Source organism: Sinocyclocheilus grahami, unplaced genomic scaffold (assembly GCF_001515645.1).
Source record: "Sinocyclocheilus grahami isolate Dianchi unplaced genomic scaffold, SAMN03320097.WGS_v1.1 scaffold324.1, whole genome shotgun sequence".
Classification (NCBI taxonomy): Eukaryota; Metazoa; Chordata; class Actinopteri; order Cypriniformes; family Cyprinidae; genus Sinocyclocheilus; species Sinocyclocheilus grahami.
In genome coordinates, this window is record NW_015505503.1 from 1,137,298 (window position 1) to 1,158,479 (window position 21,182).

Here is a 21,182-nt window from a genome sequence, read left to right on the forward strand (position 1 = left end):
TAATAAATACTGTTATATTATAACAGTATATTATATGTGTTATATTAATAAATACTACAAATATTTTGCTCATTAATTAATGTCAAATACTTGATCCTGATTGGCTGAAGAATGTTTTAGAGTGCAGCTAAAGTAGTTCCAAGCAGGACTTGATGGTATTTCATGTCCATATCACGTTGTCAAATGATTTCAGTTGTTTCAAAAGTTCTTACAGCCTACAACAGCAAAAGAACAAAATCACACAACAACACTGACCAATCAGATACATATATTAAACAGTAAGATAAAAATGATAAACTATTTACATGTTTCTCCCACGCTGAAAACTGAAAAGCTGCATGACATTTCTCAGTAGTGAGATGGTAGCGTTGCTGTTCTTGAAGCCATTAAACTTACAGTCCTTACATAACCACCTTGGGTGTGCATTATTTTCTAATACTTCAACTGTCCGTTTTCAATTATTCAGTATCCAATGCATTAACTCAAGTGATGAAGCCTTGTTGTAGAGTGTTACCCTTTATTTTAACAGGAAATATTATACTATACAGCACAACTGTACATTTAAGAAATATTCATGGTTCAGTTCAAGTTAAGCTCTATGACCGTGTCTATGATAAAAAACAATTTGTCCCTTTCTACAAAGAAACACAAATTGTACTTACAGCATTGCTCTCTCCGTGGAAATTTAACAGGCAAGGCACTGGAGTAGCAATGCCTCACTGTATTAAAGTCACAGTCACAATTACGATAAAGAAACCTGCAGTTCAAATACCATAAGATAGCACTTTATAAAAAAAATAAGAGACTGACTTTTTTTTTTTTTGCTCCATAGACATCCACTGTAAATGTATTAATTTAAACACAATCTTTTTTTTTACATTTTTGTACAGACTAAGGGACATAGAGCATAACTTTTCAACTGTGAACATTTCCTTTAAAATCCAGAACTGGTCTGAATTCTCAATAAAAAAAGTTTAAGAATATACTGTAATATACCACCATCTATAAGAGCCATCTGAACCGTCCGTGTGATTGCACAAATGCATAACTTCTTAGCTGTTATGTCATGAAGATTAACTGAAGTGTGTACCATTGTACCAAGTACTGTATTGACACGCTGTGTTTTTAGAATTTATGTGTAAATTGTGATTGTTTGTGACAAACATATATCACATAGTTTTACAGTAAGAAATGCTTGAATAGTGGTAAAGATATTATTCCTCTATTTGTACCCTTTCATTTGTATTTTGAGAGACAATATTTATCTATATTGTTTAAAACAGTGCATTAGAGATTTTAATTCATTCATTAACCAAAGACATAGAACAAAAATGAAATTTCATTGTCAGTCTACATACTTGTAACACTCTGCTACATTATATGGCCAGAAGTATGTGAACATCTCATTCTAATTAATGGGTTTTGCTATTCCAGTAACTCCAGTAAAGACAAATTTCAATGCTACACCATAATGCCCGTCTAGAGAAGTGGTGGTGCCCAAAACAGGGTCCATATATAGTTTACTAAGTCTGGTGGGGAAGACTTTGACAGTCCTGCACAAAGCCCAGACGTGAACCCTACTAAAAACAACTTTTCCAGACCCCCTCACCCAACATCAGTGCCTTTGGCCATGTAGTGTATCTAACTTAGTTTAAGAAATGAATGTCTAACTTAAGATATGAATATAACGGAGCATTTTCTAACCATAGTGCAATGAATGCTGTAGCTGAGATTTAGTCAATGGTATTCATGAATTAAAGTGAAAAAAGAAAAATCTAAAATAAAGTATCTTAACTTGTGTTAAGAGAAAAGCACAGCGACGTCACAGCGATGATCCTCCAGAAAGGGAAATGTATTTTATTAGCAGCTATATTTGTAGTATTAGTAATTAAGTTTAATTTCTTCAATATAGACCAAACACAATTTCACATTCCTAAATCAACAAACTATGCTAATGCTGTATTTTGTGTACGCTTTGCTTACTTCAGTCTGCACAGTAGATGTAAAGCTAATGATCTCTAGCTTGAAGTGCCTGAGTGTTTACTAACTAAAAAATATGTGCATTTTAACTGGCTTGCAGTATGTGCAATATTACTGTTCACTGTTACCAGTAGAAATAAACACTCAGCTTGAAAAATCTTGGTTTATTTTGTGTGTATTCATAAAAGAAGGGAATGATGGTTGTCATGTATCACTGCCTGTTACATATTTTTCAGTATGCTAGACCAAGAGTTGCCAAATAGACTGAGAATAGAACACTGCTTAGAAATGATTTGTTCCTCTTCTATCTATATAAAAGCAAATGAAAGGAATAGTTCACCCAAAAATGACAATTTGCTAAAAAAAAAAAAAAAAAAAAAGACTCTACCTGAGACCATCCAAGATGTAGAGTTTATTTTTTTTTCATGGGAACAGATTTGGAGAAATGTAGCATTATATCTCTTGCTCACCAATGGATGCTCTGCAGTGAATGGGTGCCGTCAGAATGAGAGTCCTAACAGCTGATAAAAGCATCACAATAATCCACACCACTCCAGTCCATCAGTTAATGCCTTGTGAAGTGAAAGGCTGTGTGTTTTTAACTTTAAACTGTCACTTATGGCCAAAATATGAGTCCATAATCCATAATATCACTTTTTTGCAATGAAAAAGTCCATTCCCTATTGTCTCTCACATCAAAATCACCAAGTTTAGAACTGTTTTGGACTGATTTTACTTGATCTGTGCATATTTCTCTACTGATTCAGATGAGATTACTTTTTCACTGGAGAAAGTATTATGATGATAAATGATGAATTTTTTGCTTGTTTTTTTGCAAACGTGCAGCTTTTCGTTTCACAAGACATTAACTGATGGACTGGAGTGGTGTGGATTACTTGTGGATTATTGTGATGCTTTTATCAGCTGTTTGGACTCTCATTCTGACGGCACCCATTCACTGCATAGCATCCATTGCTGAGCAAGTGATGCAATGCTACATTTCTCCAAATCTGTTTCCAAGAGGAAACAAACTCATTTACATCTTGGATGGCCTGAACATTTTTCAGCATTTTTTTTTTTTTTGGGTGAACTACTCCTTGAACATCTCAGATCAAAAATAAATGGTGTTCTACCTTATAATGGTTTTCTCTGAGGAAAAAGATGGGTGTCTTCAGTGCATCAAACAAGAGGAAGAAAATCAAAGCACTGTGGTGAGGTCATCATTCATTTTAATAGACAAAGAGGCCACACCACTCATTAGACTCCATAAACTGCTGAATTTCCATGTTCCAGCTCATTTCACAGGGATTATCTCTGAATTTCACAGCCATTGGATATAATGTTGAGACACAGCTGCAGCATTAAATGCAGCTCTCTAATCGAAATGCAATCATTACAAAACGCACCATTACCTTACCCAAAAAGCTTCTTGTGGCAGATTTCAGGCAGTCTTTCTAGAAAGCCCTTTGCAGTAAATGAAAGTGATTTGCCTAAGGACAGGGAAAAGAGACTCCGGATCTACAGATCTCATCTTATAACCAGCCTCTCTTTCCTCAGTCTCCTCTGTCACTCCTCATTTCTCTCATTAATATCCCTGAGCAGGAGTTTTACTGAGTGATCACAGCAGTGAAGTGTTTCCAGTCCTCTGTGGGAGCAGGTTTGCTCATTATTTATCTCTTTAAAGATATTTATCATAAAAGCCATCAGACCTTGTTCTCTTTCATAAGCAAAGGCGGCCTGTGGGGAGCCAATTTCAGCATTCTTTTATCTGGGTTGGCTTAATGCAGGAAAAAGGTATAGTTATGTGTTTTTTTCTTTTCTTTTTTCCATTTCAAGCTGGGTTTCATCCTGCTGCATCCTGATATGGTGTGATTTCTGGCATTGCAGAAGACATGGAAAACAACAACAGCTTTACACGTTTAAAAAAATAAAAGCCTCTTATTCTAGTTGTATAATAAACCAGGCATTGTAGGCCTATTGAATATTGTTAGCTCTTTGACAAATTGCTTTGTTCCTCTTTGTTCCTTTGGATAAAAGCTTCTGCAAAATGCATGAATGTAAATGTAAAGGTTCCAAAAGGGGGGTTTCACAGTGATGCCATAATGATATATGGACATCAATTATGGAATTGCATGATTAATGGTATGTGTATGTAACGTCAAGGAACTCTTTATTAATTATCTGTTGTTAAAACGCTATTTATCTACTCTCTCTCTTTTATCTCTATTTATCGCTTTCTGTTTGAGATTCCACTGATAAACCTGTAAATGTTATTTTGCCATGATGTCAAATGGAAAAGCCTTGTGGAACCTTGTGGCAAGCAGCCAATAGTGCTCTCACTTACTCACATTATCTTCACAGTCCTAGCAGAGCTCTTCTGCGCCCATCCATTCCAATTACAGGCATTATTAAACTTAGAGCTGCATTGGAAAGAATAAGCTTGGCTCTCTTCGTGCACACACACACACACACACACACGTCTCAGGTGTGCTGTGTAGACTGTGGGCAGTAGACTGAGAAAACCAGCCGTCTGCTCTTACCCCATATATGCTGTATACAAGGCAGTTTGCTCTCACACACTTTTGCCATTGCATAAGACGACCATCCAAACCAAAACAGATTGCTGTGAAACCTCTTTACAGTTAATTTCTCTTTTTTTACAATAAGTAGCACAATATTCTTTGAAGTGCTTTTGAGTACTGTGTGAATGCAATGGTGCATGAATATGGTAATCTTGGTCAATCATGGTGCATATCAAAGTAACTTGGTATTACCATCTGACACGTTCGCAGTATCTCAGACAAACACACCTCATTCATAGTTTATTTTTAGAATCTAGTTTGATTAATATGTTTGGTTGATTTTGATGTATGGGTGAAAAGCAGTGCCTATCTAAAACTGGTTTGTGTTAGTGGTGTTAGTAAGTCTCAGGTTGGGTTCTTGGTGTTTTTAAAATGTACAGATTCCTTGGGACTATCAAGTCCACCCCAAAAAATAAGACTTATTTTACTTCAAATTAATGCTTCTTTGAAACTAAATTGGCCCACTTTTTAGTTTATTAAAGTATTTGAAATACACTCTCCTGAGTAAAATACTGAGTTAAAAAAAAGTAGTTTAATCATTTTTGTGAATATCAAATCATACATCACGCAGTGATGGTTTATGGTTTATATATTATTTTTGCTCTTTGCGTATACTACTAGGTTCCTATTTAGGTATTGATTTGTATAGAGATAAACCTTAAAGGCAAGACAATACATGCAACACATTTTTTCCATGCACTGATAAATTTTAAGATATTTTCAGACAGTGCAAAGGAAATATCCACTATTTATACATTTTTCTGACTTATGTAGCAATAAAAGGAGATATCCAAAATATCCCTGATGTAAAAAAATAATAATAAAATAAAATACTCAACAAAATAAACAAGAAATGTAGAAATTTGAACCTGCGTGTCTTTATCCAATGTTCTGTGGACATGCAGGCCAATGCAAATTAGTGCCTATTTAATTGCATAATGCATAATTGAAACATAATGTTTTAGAACACGTGCGGTACAAAACAATTGTCTTAATGTACAGTGATTAATCAACTGGTGGAAGTATGGTGATCTCTGTTCATTTTACCCTTACCTGTGATGTCTTGCCTTAACTATACTCTACTTTAAGGTGGCTTAAAGGTATTCATGCTAATGATTTATGTATTACACGAAGAGACTTGCTCCTTTTGCTGTTTGACTTGATGTTTTGGCTTAGGCTATAATAACAGCCAGTATGAATCTAGTCTATGGGAATTAAATGCCTGGATTACAGGTAATATGAAGTCATGTGACAAGGAATAATGGCACATACTGCTACGAATAAAAAAATAACTTAGCATGCAGCAGTATGCAGCAAGCCGTGAGCTAGTATGTATTTCAGACACAGCCAGTATCTCCAGAGCGGTCTGATCTGCAGCTGCTCTCTCTGGCACTGCCTGCATCAGCCGCAAACACTGATGATATTGACAACAAATGGGCTGCCAGTTTGTTTCCCTGTCATATTCTCCTTTATTTGTTCCTTCCTAAATCACTTGCTAGAACGCAGTGTAATCAGTGCAGCGTTAATACATTAAGCTCTGCATATACGAGCATCTTGTGCAGTCCTTACTAAATTATACTGTGTTAACCATACTTCACTGATTATTCTTTCAGCAATCATTCATAATGATTACTGCATCATTATCTATGCCTAATCAGTTATGTAAAATAAGATTTAGAGCACCTTGAAAAGCATCATCATTTCCACAAGTAATTGTTGTAGGCCTACTGGTACTGGAGTGTGATGCTTGGTCTATTCCTTGCCTTCAGAAGTATTTGTTTGGTCCACAGTGTGTGAGTCTGTAATTGGGATGTTGTTAAGGTTGACAGTGCCCAAATGTCCATCAAGTATTACGTAGGCTCACGGGCGTAGATCACGCGGGGGACGAGGGGGCATGTCCCCCACACTTAATATCATGTAAATTCGTCCCCTGCACTTTTTCAGGCAAGTGTGTTCGCATAGAGGTTTTCAAGAGCCGGTGTGAATAAATATAGATTTAAATAAAAAGAGACAGGATAGTCTGTGTATGACCTGATGTTTTATTCGGACCTAGAATAAAGGCGAGATGAACTTCGCGGAGCACAAAACACTCCATGCAGTGTATGCTTCATTCACACTCGAAGCCGGAGGGTGCTCTGTGCAGAACGTACCAGGAAATCCCTAATATGGGCAAACGCATCTTGCTATCTGTAAGAAAACAGTTGTTTTCACAGAAAAACAGAAACGTTTGGAAACATGAAGACATTAAACATACATATAAATCATATAGGGTTTATTTGTGTTTTTCAAGTCATCTCCAGGTAATAAAGTAATTTATTACAGTATAGAAATTATTCTGCCTTATTATGGGATAAAAAAAGTGTTTGTAGTATATAAACAAATCATTATTATTGGTTATTGTCCAGCAGTGTATCTGATTTCTTAGCCAAAGCTAGAAATAAGAGAAAAAATAAAGTTGTCTATACACTACAAGTCAGTGAGATTGTTTATGTTTTTTAAAGAAGTTTCTTCTGTTCACCAAGCCTGATTTTATTTGACCCAAAGTACAGTAACATTTTGAAATACTTTTTTGCTATTTAAAATAACTGTTTTCTATTTTAATATATTTTAATATGTAATTTATTCCAGTGATTTCAAAGCTGAATTTTTAGTATCATTACTCCAGTCACACGAACCTTCAGAAATCATTTTAGCATTCTGATTTGCTGCTAAAAAAATATTATTATTAAGTTAAAAAACAGCTGAGTAGCATTTTTTCAGGTTTCTTTGATGAATAGAAAGTTCAGAAGAACGTCTCGGTTATGTATTGTAACCCTCGTTCCCTGAAGGGCGTCAGATGACCGACAAATTGGGATCTCGCTTAGAGAGACCAATCTACTTGTAGTAATCTTTAGTGTAAACTAAACGAGCCAATGCACATTGACATGCAATTATTGCATCCAGCTGCCGCTGATCACAGTGTGAGTATAAGTAGGCAGCCGGTGCAGCGCATATTCAGGTTTTCGCTGAGGAGCCGAGCCGGTGACCCGACCGCTCAGCGGTGGTACAGAAGCTGTGGCGACAGGACGTGACATCTCTATTCCCTCCTTCAGATAACGAGGGTTACAATACGTAAACGAGACGTTCCCTTTCAGTCGGTCACTCTCGACGTCACGTCGGATGACCGACGAATTTGGATGCCTACCAAAGGGCCACAGTTACTGCCCCTTCCAGTGTCCCGTGGAAGCCTCCTGTGCCCCTACTTTTTGCCGTAGGCCAGGGCTTACCACAAGAAGACCAGCTACTGTTGCTATGGCACTACCCACTTAGTAAGACTGGATAACACTAGGAAAACGTACCCGTACAACTTGGGACAGGAACGTTGCGGAAGCCCCATCCTTTCCGAAGGAGGTTTCGGAAGCACTTACACATATGAACAACTGTTTAGGTGCATATGGAGATTAGAGGTGATTATAACCCTCTTAGAAAATAGCAGGAAGTCTGCCAGGGAAACACAGGCTCTGAGGCTATACCGTGGATTTTACACATATGGGATCCACTTACTGTAGGTCTCTACATATGGAACCCAGCCCTCTACCGGTTCTCACAGATTCATAGAGTGAGGGCCTGGCACCAGACGCTCCGCCACGTCTGGCTGCCTAGGGGATGGAGGAGCTTGACAGCGTCTACGATATGGACTCTCTGGAGCGGTTTTAGCAAGCCGACCCGAAGCTGGGGCCTCTCAGTGCTTCTATCCATTTGAGGTGAGAACACAGGAGGGTCTAGCGAATGTGTTGGGGGTCGCCCAGCCCGCAGCTCTACAAATATCTGCCAGCGAGGCGCCACGAGTCAGCGCCCAGGAGGATGCAACACTTCTAGTAGAGTGAGCTTGCAACCTGGACAGGCAGGGCACACCCTGTGCCTGATAAGCCAAGGTGATGGCATCCACAATCCAGTGGGCCATCCTCTGCTTAGAGACGGCATCCCCCTTCTGCCGGCCTCCGTGACAGACAAAGAGCTGGTCTGAGGTCCTGAAGCTTTGCGTCCTGTCTACGTAGCATCTCAATGCCCGGACGGGAGCAAAAGACGGGAAAGCAAAGCTAGGGCTGGGTCTGCCTCCTCCGGGGGCAGCGCTTGCAGGCTCACCACCTGATCCCTGAAGGGAGTAGTGGGAATCTTGGGCACATAGCTGAAGATAGCAGGGGCCTCAGGATTACCTGGGAGTCAGCCGGCCCGAACTCTAGGCACGAATCGGCACGAATCGTCGACCGAAAATGCGTGCAGGTCCCCTACCCTCTTGATCGAGGCCAATGCAAGCAGGAGCAGAGTTTTCATTGACAAAAACTTCAGCTCAATTGTCTGCAAAGGCTCAAATGGGCCCTGCTGTAGTGCTCTGAGCCTAGAGACAGGTCCCAAGAGGTATGGAGGGGGGCCGTGGAGGATATAACCTTCTCGCCCCCCTAAGGAACCTGATAATCAGGTCATGCTTTCCCACCGACTTCCCTTCGAAGGGGTCGTGATTGGCAGCAATCGCAGCCACGTAGACTTTAAGGATGGAGGGAGACAGCCTTCACTCCAACCCCTGCTGCAGAAAGGACAGCACGACTCTAATCGGACATTTCCGGGGGTCTTCTCGGTGAGAAGAACACCACTCAGTGAACAGGTTTCACTTTAAGGTGTAAGCATGTCTCGTAGACGGTGCTCTCGCCGAAGTGATGGTGTCAACTACCTCTTGGGGTAGGTCACCTAGAATTTCACTTCAAAGCGTAGGCGTGTCTCGTAGACGGTGCTCTCGCCGAAGTGATGGTGTCAACTACCTCTTGGGGTAGGTCACCTAGAACCTCCGTGTCCCATCCAGGGACCAGACATGAAGTTTCCAGAGGTCTGGACTGGGTCTGGGGTCTGGGTGCCATAAGGTGCCCCGTCTCTGAGTCAATAGATCCTTCCTCAAAGGAATCTGCCAAGGAGGGGCTGTCACGAGGAGCACTAGTTCCAGGAACCGAGTCCGAGTGGGCCAGTAAGGCACCACGAGCAGGACCTGCTCCTCGTCCAGTGTCTGTGCGAGAGCAGACCAGGAATGTGAATGGCACGAAGCGACCTCAGATGCTTCTGACTCAAGAGGAGGAGGTGGCGTCCGAGTTGCGACATGCGATGGGAGCATAGACCACCTTGTCGGTTGATGTACGCAGCGGTCGCAGTGTTGTCCGTGCGGACTAGTACGTGCTTGCCATGTAATCGCCCATTGAGACGGATCAAGGCAAGGCGCACTGCCAGCAACTCTAGGCAATTGATGTGCCAGTGCAGTTGGGGGCCCGTCCAAACCCCCGACACTGCAAGTCTGTCGAACGTGGCCCCCCAGCCGGTAGTAGAGGCATCCGTGTGAACCACAGCATGCCTGGAGACCTGCTCTAGGGGCACTCCTGCCCGGAGAAAAGCAAGGTCTGACCACGGGGTGAAGGTTTGGTGGCAGGCCGGTGTGACTCGGACCCGATGAATGCCGCGTAGCCATGGCCACCTCAGGACTCGGCCATAGAGCCAGTGTTAAAGCAGTCTCATATGAAGCAGCCCCAGCAGTGTGACTGCCGCTGCAGCCGCCATATGCCCCAGGAGCCTCTGAAAATGTTTCAGTGGGACCGCCGTCCTGCCCTTGAACATATTCAGGCAGTTCAACACCGACTGAGCATGTCCTTGCATGAGGTGTGCTCGACCGAATCCAATCCATACCGAGAAAAGAGATCCTCTCCAAGGAGAGTTTGCTCTTTTCCCAGCTGACCCGAAGGCCCAACCGGCTGAGATGCAAAATCACCAAGTCCTTGTGTGCACAAAACTGATCCTGAGACTGAGCTAGTACGAGCCAGTCATTGAGGTAGTTGAAAATGTGAACGCCCTGTTCTCTCAAGGGAACAAGGGCAGCCTCCGCAACTTACGTGAAGACACGGGGCGACAGGGACAGCCCGGAGGGCAGGACCTTGTACTGATATGCTCGTCCTTCGGACGCGAACCACAGCAATGGTCTGTGGTGCAGAAGGATCAACACATGAAAGTATGCGTCCTTCAGGGACGGATGCACCCAAAGATGCGTTCCTGCGTCAACATCTTGAACGGTAACCGGTGAAGGGCCCGGTTCAAGACACGCAGGTCCAAGATCGGTCGTAACCCACCGCCTTTCTTGGGTACAACAAAGTAGGGGCTGTAAAACCACATCTCTATATCGGCTGGAGGGACCTGCTCTATCGCATCCTTGCTAAATAAAAGTATTAATTTCTATAGCCTAATTTATTTTCCAAACAAAAAAAATTATACTGACTCTAAGCTTTTGAATGGTATATTGTATAATTCTGTCAGAACCACTATCGTCAAATATGATTGACAATTAGCATACAGTTTGGATTGGCGGTATGTTTCTGTTCTGGGCAAGAACTCCCTGCACATCCATGCAGCCTAGCATGGATGAGAGCAGGGAGAGCAGCAATAACCCACCCAGGGTAAACAGAACAGAACCAACATAAATGTATTGCAGAAATTGTTAAAGTTCAATAATTTTATGTACACATTTTAGAATTAGTCTGATTCAAAGGAGAATCAGAAGGCTGAATCCTGACTGACAGAGGAGGAGTTGGAGATGGAGAAGGGTTAGCTATTGAGCAAAGCGAAAACTGCTGATAATACTGAGGGGACCTTATATATGAATGCTTAGATAGGTGTTGTATTCCCATAGGTTGATGTGGATCAGTTTGAGAGTCAGCTGATGCGAGCTTGACTAACGTGACCTGCCAGAACTAACGCTATGCTAGATCGTTACAAAAGCTTTTTATTTCAGATAAATGCTGATCTTTGGATCTTTCTAATCAAAGAATTCTGAAAAAATTTACTCAACTGTTTTAAATATTGATGAAAATAATAATAAAAAAAGTTTCTTGAGCAGCAAATCGGCATATTAGAATGATTTCTGGATCATGTGACACTGAAGACTGGAGTAATGATGCTGAAAATTCAGCTTTGATCACAGCAATCAATTAGATTTTAAAATATATTCAAATAGAAAACAGTTATTTTAAATAGTAAAAAATATTTCACAACATTGCTGCTTTTGCTGTACTTTGGATCAAATAAATGCAGGCTTGGTGAACAGAAGAGACTTCTTTAAAAAAAAGTCTTACTGTTCAAAAACTTTTGACTGGTAGGTTATATATATATATATATTACAGAAATGTTATATTGTAATGTTATATATATATATTAAATATTTAAAAATATTTTCATAGGCCAATTAATACGTGAATACATACAGAAATATTTTTACATAATTAATATTGAAATGTTTTATGGTAGCCTAAAGCATTTCTAGGCTATTGATTTTTCATTTATCTGTTTTTGAATCTCGGCTTTGGAAGCCCTTCTGGTTTTGATTTGAGACTTTTTGACTCTGCAACTGAAGAAACGTCAATCCAGAAAAACGGTAGCGATTGGAGTTTTATCAGTGTGTGTAAGTTTTATGTAAGTATGCAACAAACACAGCACACTGGTTACAATTCACAAATACTTTCATCATTCATTCATCAGCATACTTGTCTTGTTTTCTTTGTCAAGTATTGTAACAAACAACTCCCTGTAAATTGGTTGTATAATTTACACCAACTTGGTTTATTGTATTTTATTTATTTTTTTTGAAAACCCAGTGTATACAGCACTTAAGTCTATGTTGTAGTTCTTTAACATTATAAACTATTATAACCCCACTGAAAATAACAGCTGAAACCAGCCTATGCTGGTCTTCCAGTTTGGTCAAAGCTGGTTTTAGAGGGGTTTTGACCACTTCTTTAGCTGGTCAGGCCCCACGGGAGACCAGCTAAAACCAGCTACTTCCATCACAGATCAGCCAACCAGCTTAGGGGTTTAGCCATTTTTTTAATATATGTATATGTAATGTTTCATTTCATTCATACAGTACAATTCCCACTGAACCTTCCCTATTTTTTTTCTCCCGAACTTTTCCTTTGTACAGGTGGAAACGCATAGGGCCGTGTTTGGTGTGATCATCCTGAGAAAGAGTGGACAGATGAGACCAGGGTTGTGCAGATAGTGGACTTTGCGGACAAGCATGGTGAGTACAGTGTGTGTGTGACAGTGTTTGTCGCTTCTATGCAGAGACTGTATTTGTCAAATGTGTGTTTGTGTCCAGGTCTCAGTGAGAGTGACCTGTTCAGGGTCGAGGGCTCAGAGAAACACTGTCAGGAGCTGAAGAAACGTTCTGATCCAGAGTTGGACGGTGGGGAAATTCCTACTCTGGCCTCCTTATTAAAACTGGGGTTACACTTTATTTTGATAGTCCACTTTAGACATTCTACTAACTAGAAGTAACTTTGTAACTACATGGCACCGAATTCTCGGAGGCTGTTGTAGGCATGATCTCTGCAGTTATCCACACCTTATAACTTAAAAGGGGTAGACCATGCCTTTTCTATTGATGCTTCAAGGTTATAGAATAGTTTGTGGAATAGTAATCTTTTTGTTTCTAGACCTTGACGCATGTAATGATTTTTTATTGTATGTATTGTTTTTGACTATATTCATATCTGCATTTTTATCCATAAACCAGCCCATCTTTATTTCAATTTTTAGCCGTAAGTTGTGCAAGTCTGATCATTATTATTTTTCCATAAAAATCTTTTTTTGCTTTGCAGAATTCTTTGTAAAATTCATCAAATTGGCTGTTTAGTGGCATGTTCCATTATGACCAATATCTAGCCCTACCATACAGTGGTGCCTTATTTATGCGGTCACGTCACCAACATGTCTGGCAAATATTGACATCATAAACATTCTTGCCATATATGAAACTTGCATGCAAAATGTCTTTAGTACAAAAATACCTTCCCACTACATGTATATTGATATGATACATTAAAATGATGCCATCATTGCTGCACAAGCACAATAATTCAACAAACTTCCCCGAGCTTCTTTTCCTTCCGGCTGCCTGGAAATGGTCGCGCCCTGCTCCAGGGAAGGAGCTCAGACTCGGGCCAGCCGGGCTGTTCAGTGCAAGCTGTCAGTAGGAGCTGGAGTTTGGTGCCAGGGCTCCTGAAGAACTGGCCCGTCTGATGTGAGGCAGCAGGTAGGAGTCACTTCCCAGCTGGTGCACATCAAACCGGTCCTCCTTCCTGTAGGCTAGACACCTGCGGATGAACGCCTGCAGGAAACAGCAACATACCATTCATTACAAATCCAAAAACGCTTTTGCACTAAATAATTGGTGTGTCTAAGAGAATATGCTAAATAATTATTTGAAATTGTCTGTTTAATGGCCTGTTCCATTATGACCATTGTGGCAATGACTATGAATTGCAGAAACTAGTCCTACTTTTACAGTATAGGTGACCCTGGAGCACAAAAGCAGTGTTAAGTCGCTGGGGTATATTTGTAGCAATAGCCAAAAATACATTGTATGGGTCAAAATTATAGATTTTTCTTTTATGCCAAAAAGTAAAGATCATGTTCCATGAAGATATTTTGTAAATGTCCTACCGTACATATATCAAAACTTCATTTTTGATTAGTAATATGCATTGCTAAGAACTTCATTTGGACAACTTTAAAGATGATTTTCTCAATATTTAGATTTTTTTGCACCCTCAGATTCCAGATTTTCAAATAGTTGTATCTCAGCCAAATATTGTCCCATCCTAACAAACCATACATCCATGGAAAGATTATTTATTCAGCTTTCATGTACAAATCTAAATTTTGAAAAATTGACATGTCAATCTCAAAGACATTTTGTCATGTCTTTAGAATAAAATGCCGTTTACTAGGTGTAAAGATAAAAATATCCAAAGTTGAGATTTTGCCTCAACAGCAGATGATTTATAAAAGGGACTTTTATAGCAATTTCTAGCGACGTTCTTTTAACAATGAAAACTTTAAGTTTGTGGTTAAACATGTGAGCCAACTCAAGCGACTTGTGTTTTAATATTAATATTTGATACACAATACAACTGAAATGAATAAGTAACAATAATATCGGTTAAGACCAGTTTACAAAGCAACAAGATGCCATTCATTTCCAATGGAGTGCTGGCGGCTGACAGAATGAAGACGAGTCCAGAGACAGCAAAGCTGAGAAAGTTTAACTTTATGCAAATATAGAGCGTCTTTTGGGAGCGACAACGGGATGGGAGTGAAGACTGTCAAAACGGATGGAGAATGGAGCGATTCCACGGTTCTATATGATTTATCTGAAACTGCATGCGTGGATTGAATAACGTGTCAGTAAAGAAACAGTCGGCACTTTTACTAAATTTGATTCATTTATTGATAGTTATAGTTGATTATATGATGCAATGAGCAGATTAGCACTGCTGCAGTTCATATTAATACTGTTTTCTCCACATAATGTTCCTTATTGGGAGAAGAAATCTTTATTTGTCAAATTAAAATAATTTTTAGGAAATTTTGACAGTATGAGTGAAATTGTATATCGATAGTTCGTCTGGTTAACTATTTAATGCACTAGCACTGCAGTAGTTTACGTAACCGTTTTTAACAGCAGAATGTTACTTTTGTTGAAAATAGTGTTAATTTCTGACAGTATGAGTGAAATTGTATATCGATAGTTCGTCTGGTTAACTATTTAATGCACTAGCACTGCAGAGTTTACGTAACCGTTTTTAACAGCAGAATGTTACTTTTGTTGAAAATAGTGTTAATTTCGTCAGCTATTTTCAATTTTAGTGTTAAATGTCCTTGTTAGTTTTTATCATATTTAGTCAGCCTTATCCTATGTTGTTTTAGTCAGCTAAAAGTCTCAGCCTTTTTTCTAGTTTTAGTTAAAGAAACCTTGACATTTTAGCAATAAGATTATTATTAACGAACCGTACAGCAGTGTTTAATTTATGTACATTTTAGTTATCATATTTAGTCAACCTTGTCCTGTTTTTGTGTAGTCAGAGGTTTTAGTCAGCGAAATGTCTGAGCATTTTAGTCCGGTTTAGTCGATGAAATTAGTCATATTTTCGTCATGCTGTATAATGGATAAAAAATTATTTTTGCTCAAAATGATACTTCTTGTCATTTGAGGATTTTCCTTTTGTATTTCAGGTATTGCACTTTCACCAGTAAGCACAAATCAACAGAATGCCGACTCATACACATGCTTTATTTAACCTCGTCTAGTGTACCGATTTATTCTAGGCTTTTTATTATATAAATTAATATCAAACACTTACACACTCTTTGTCTACATTATGAAAACACAAAAAATATTATAACAGTGAAATTCCTATTAGCAATTCAACAATAGTAAAGCAACCAAAATCGCAAGCTTGTTTGTCAGCAGCACTTACAAAAAGAGAAAATAAAAAGGTTTTTGGTAAAGTTTTTATTTTTTGAGTACATTTTAGTCTCGTCTATTATCATAAATGAAATTGCATGTTGATATAGTCAGTTACCGTTTACTGACCTTATTGTCGTCTCGGGGGACAAAAGCAGTCAGTTTTCGTTAACAAAACTAACACTAGTTGAAAACGAATTGATGATATCTAATAAAATGATGTCTTAGTTTTACCATTATACATAATCTGTGATCACATTTTGTAAAGATATGCCTAGACTGCCTTTACCAACCTACTAACTGCTATTGTTTGTGGATAACTGACAAGTAACACAGACAGGGACATTTCTTCAATATTTCAGGCTTACATTTACATGTTTAATAGCGGTTCCCAATTCCGACCCTTTATCATATAAAATACAGATCTACTATAAACCACTTATATTTCTTTTCACATTACATTTTGCAACAGGTATTTATCATGCAGTTTATCTTGGGTTTATAGTTTATTTATAACTATTCAACGATTAATACATTCTTTGATGTAAATGCACCTGTATGTATGACATGCACATATATATTAACTAAAGTTTTATAGACTCATGCAAAGCGCGCACAGAGAGCCGCGCTTCAGACAATGCGCGTACACAGAATTGATTCCTCTTTCGCGTATCCTTGCATCTGAATAAACACATACACACAAAATTATCTCAAAATAACTGTCTCGGCAAGTATTCTCGTAAACACAGTCGGTTATGTGTTGAGTGAACGTAAACAGTGGAGAAAGAAATCTCAAGTGCATCATTATATTGGATCTGTGCATTCGGTCTTAAAGGGGCAGCAACCTATAAACACCTGCTGTTCCATGAGCGCCACCTGCTGTCAGAGAGTGACTTTTGCATCCCATTCACAAAGCTAAAATCAGACCATTCTGTTTTTGCTTCAGATTTCGAAATTATACAATCTAAAAAACAAGTATTTAGCATCTTTGTTTGGATCGTGATTAAAACGCAGTGGGGTTGCCTCCGATTTTAAATGGAAAAAAGCACAGCCAAAGCCTTAGTTTGTTTATATGAAGAGATTTATTTTATTTGTATCATTTAATTATTTGATTTGGGATTTGTTTAAAAATTTCAAGTTAGTTTTATTATTTGACATTTCAATTTCACAAAGACATGTGCGGCATTTTGTTGGGGAAATAATAAAAGGACACCTTTTCATTTATAAATTGGTCTTAAATCTCATTTTGTTAAAAAGAAAAATTGTGAGAATTGTATTGTGAAATCAGTATTGTGAATCGCATCGTGAGTTGAGTGAATCGTTACATCCCTGTATGCTACTAGTTTTTGCTGTGGTATCAAAGAAGTATTCTGTTATTTAAATAATAAAGAGCCATATATTTTTTGCTCATCTGCAAAATGACCCGATCTCTTACTCAAAATCTGATATGATAATGTAATACGATCTGAGTCGTTTGTGATCCGTTGCACCTCTACTCTCTTGACTTGTTATTTGAAGAAAAAAAGCAATCACTGAAGTTTTTAATCATGCTGATTTATCCGCAGCGAAGTTCAGCCGATGTCTCTTTTTTTTTATTCGGGCTACTTAAATTCATTTTGGGCTACCAAGATCTGAAGAATGTCTTCCAGTGATTCTGAAATTTTGCGAGCCCTGCTGCAGTTTCTATGAACCAGCTTTTTTTGCAGTTCATTTTAAATATTTGTGCAGTGCAATAAACTATTAAAGCACAGATATTCCCACGTAGTCTCTAAATGAATGCTTACACCAACTTCAAACATCATTTTATAAAGAATTTGGAAAAATTGTTAAAAATAGTTCTATATCAGTGGTTCTCAACCAGGGGGTCAGCAATTTTCCAAGCGGGCCCAAACATTAAAATGAGCTAAAGAAATTATTTCAATTTACCCCCTCAACAACTTTTTAGTCATTGAAGAGCTACCGTTTCAGATGAAGCAGGAACTGCAACAGTGTCATGTCAACCACCCATAATGTTTTATAACTCTATTCCATAATTACAATTCCAACACTGTATACAGACTATTTTTCAAAGAAAATCTGAAATGACCTTGGCCTCATTGCTGGCAACGGGTTTGGAAGGGAACTGAACCTCTGTGGCTTTCAGGATGGTGTTCTCCTGCAGGATGTCCTGCTGGGACTGGTTATGGCCAAATGGCTAGAAAAACAAATCAAATTTGCATGGTTAAACATAACTGCAGTGTACTAATAATCAGGAAAATGACAGCTACTTCCCTTTTGCACTTCAACCTGTAGACGCTACTGATAATATTCTCATTTATTCAGATAGCTGCTCCTCACCTTTCTTCCATAGAGGCACTGGAAAAATATGACCCCGACAGACCAGACGTCCACTTTATTGGAGATCTTTGGAGGCTCTTTACCCACCACAAAACACTCCGGGGGCAAGTACCTTACAGCCGAAACAAGACACGATTGAGTTACACGCTTTAAAAGGCAAAAGCCTAATTGTTCGAGCATTGTCGAGTGTGTTACCAGTAAGTGCCTGCCCCTTGTGAAGTCAGGTCCATCCCATCTACTCCATAGCTGTCATCGTCCATGATTTTAGACAGTCCGAAATCTGTGATCTTTATCTCTCCGCATGCATTTCCATCTACCAGTAAAATATTCCCTGCACACAACCACACACAAATAAATTCACAAGCACATTCACTATTCACATTCATCTTTCTTATATCTTTCACATATGCATAATAGGGCTGGGTGGAAAAATAATACATATCTTACCATTCAAAAGTCAGTAATATATATATATATATATACACACATACATACATATACATTTTTTATACATACTTTTATTCAGCAAGACTGTATTATACTGATCAAAAGTGACAGTGAAGATATTTACACTGACCGAAAAAAAAATCAGAAAGATCTGTTTTGAATAAAAGCTGTTCTTTTAAACGTTCTACTTATCAAATAATCCTGAAAAAGTATCATTACAGTTTCTACAAAAATACAAAGCTATAAAGCAGTGCAACTGTTTTCAACGTTGATATAAAGAAATTTTGTTTTTTCAAGCAGAAAATCAGCATATTAAAATGATTTCTGAAGGATAATGTGACTTTTTTTGTTGTTGTTGTTACTACTATATTTTTTTAGTAAAATACATAAAAAAAAATGTTTTAAGTACATGGGTCAAAGAAGAAAAAAGGGTTTAATTATAAAAACAATACGTGTAATACTGCTTTAGATTGTTGTTGTTTTCCCCCCCAAAAAAAATTAACGTTTTCGGTTTAATTTAATTGCAATTTTGTTTTTGTTTTTCTGAGCAAAAAATAAATATATATTTTTCCCTGATTTACAGAAGACACCCACTAAAATGTCATTCAGTGTAACAATCTTGTCAGGCATATTTACAACAAAAATCAGTTTATGACATATTAAAATACTAATTACTTTCAAACCAAATACTAATTAGTTGTTATTTTACATTTTTAAAATGTGCCACTATCCTAGGTTTTGCCCATTTGTCAGTAAGAATTTTTTACTCATTTAAAGCACAATCAAATTTAATATGCTCCTTTATTCTACACGTCAGAATAAGCATGTTTGAATTTTTACATAAATATTGTGTTACACTGAATGACAATTTAACATTATTAAATTCTGACATTTTATTGTCCAAAAACGTATATGAAACCTTAAAAGTAGATGCTTTACTTACATTTAATGTGCTTTCTGTGGACATAAAATCATCTTAACGTCTTTGACCCACGTATAAATTGTACAAACCCCAAACTTCTAAACGGTTCAAAGCGGTATATACGTGGTATATATCTAAATGCAAACACAGGTTAAAAAACAACCTGTATATAACCTGTGTAAAAAAAATATAACGAAGCGTTTGAGAGAGGCGGGGCATAGAGGACCTACAATAATGTACAGTATTTGAAAAATAATGTGTTTTTTGAACATTAAAGCATGTCAACATATTCGGTTACACCAAATACACAAAATAATGATCTTTAAAAAAGCATCATATGACCCCTTTAAACGAGGCTACGTACCGTCCGTTAAATGAATTGCATTGTTAATGTCGTTTCACAACAGATGTTTTTCTGGCTAGTTTTTTCTACTTAGAAATTTTTGGAAAAATACATTTACGTGTTTTTTGGCTGAATGATCATGATCATCTTCAAGGTTCACAACAACATACTGAACGGATTGTACGTCTTTTTTTCTCTTTCCGTCAAATTTCGCATGATGTCTACCCTGTCTATGAAGTTAGAGTGGATAATTCAAATTTTTTTCCCCTGTTTATGCAATCTAAAATCTAATTCATCACTTGTGGTGGTGGACAGCATGCCACAGATGTAGGGCCCTATGAAATCCATTTAAAATTTCCCTAAATTCCATTTGACTTTTTTCCAAATTCCGTTTTTTTCCAATTTATTTTTCTGGATCCTGTTTTTTTTTCTTTCTAGACTCTGTTTTAATGGTTAAGTTAAATGTAAAATTAAAATCATGAAATGTACACAATTTAACAGCAGTTTATTAAAAGTAAAAAAAAAAAGACATTAAGGCCCTTTGAAATAACGTTTGATCTTTTTCTCAACTTCAGTTTTATTTAAAACAAATTCTGTTTTCCATTAATTTTCTGCATTCTGTTTCAATGGTTTTATTAAATTTTTTTAATAATCAAAAGCATCTCTAAATAATTGATTTAATTAAAAAAAATTATTTTATTTTCTTTTTTTTTTTTCAGAAATACCTGGTTGTGTATTTACATTTTTCCGGTAAATAAATTATTTATAAATTCCTTAAAAAAAATGGGGTGCTGTGTGTACATTAATGAGGAAAAAAAAAATACTTAAATGATTTTAGCAAATGGCTGCAATATAACAAAGAGTGAAATATTTAAGGGGGTCTGAATACTTTCCGTACCCACTGTATATATATAGACAACATATACTGTAAATGTGACCCTGGACCACAAAACCAGTCATAAGGGTAAATTTTTTGAAATTGAGATTTATGCATCATCTGAAAGCTGAATAAATAAGCTTTGCATTGATGTATGGTTTTGTTAGGATCGGACAATATTTAACAATCTGGAATCTGAGGGTGCAAAAAAAATCGAAATATTGAGAAAATCACCTTTAAAGTTGTCCAAATGAAGTACTTAGCAATGCATATTACTAATCAAAAATTACCTTTTGATATATTTACGTTAGGACATTTACAAAATATCTTCATGGAACATGATCTTTACTTAATATCCTAATGATTTTTGGCATAAAAGAAAA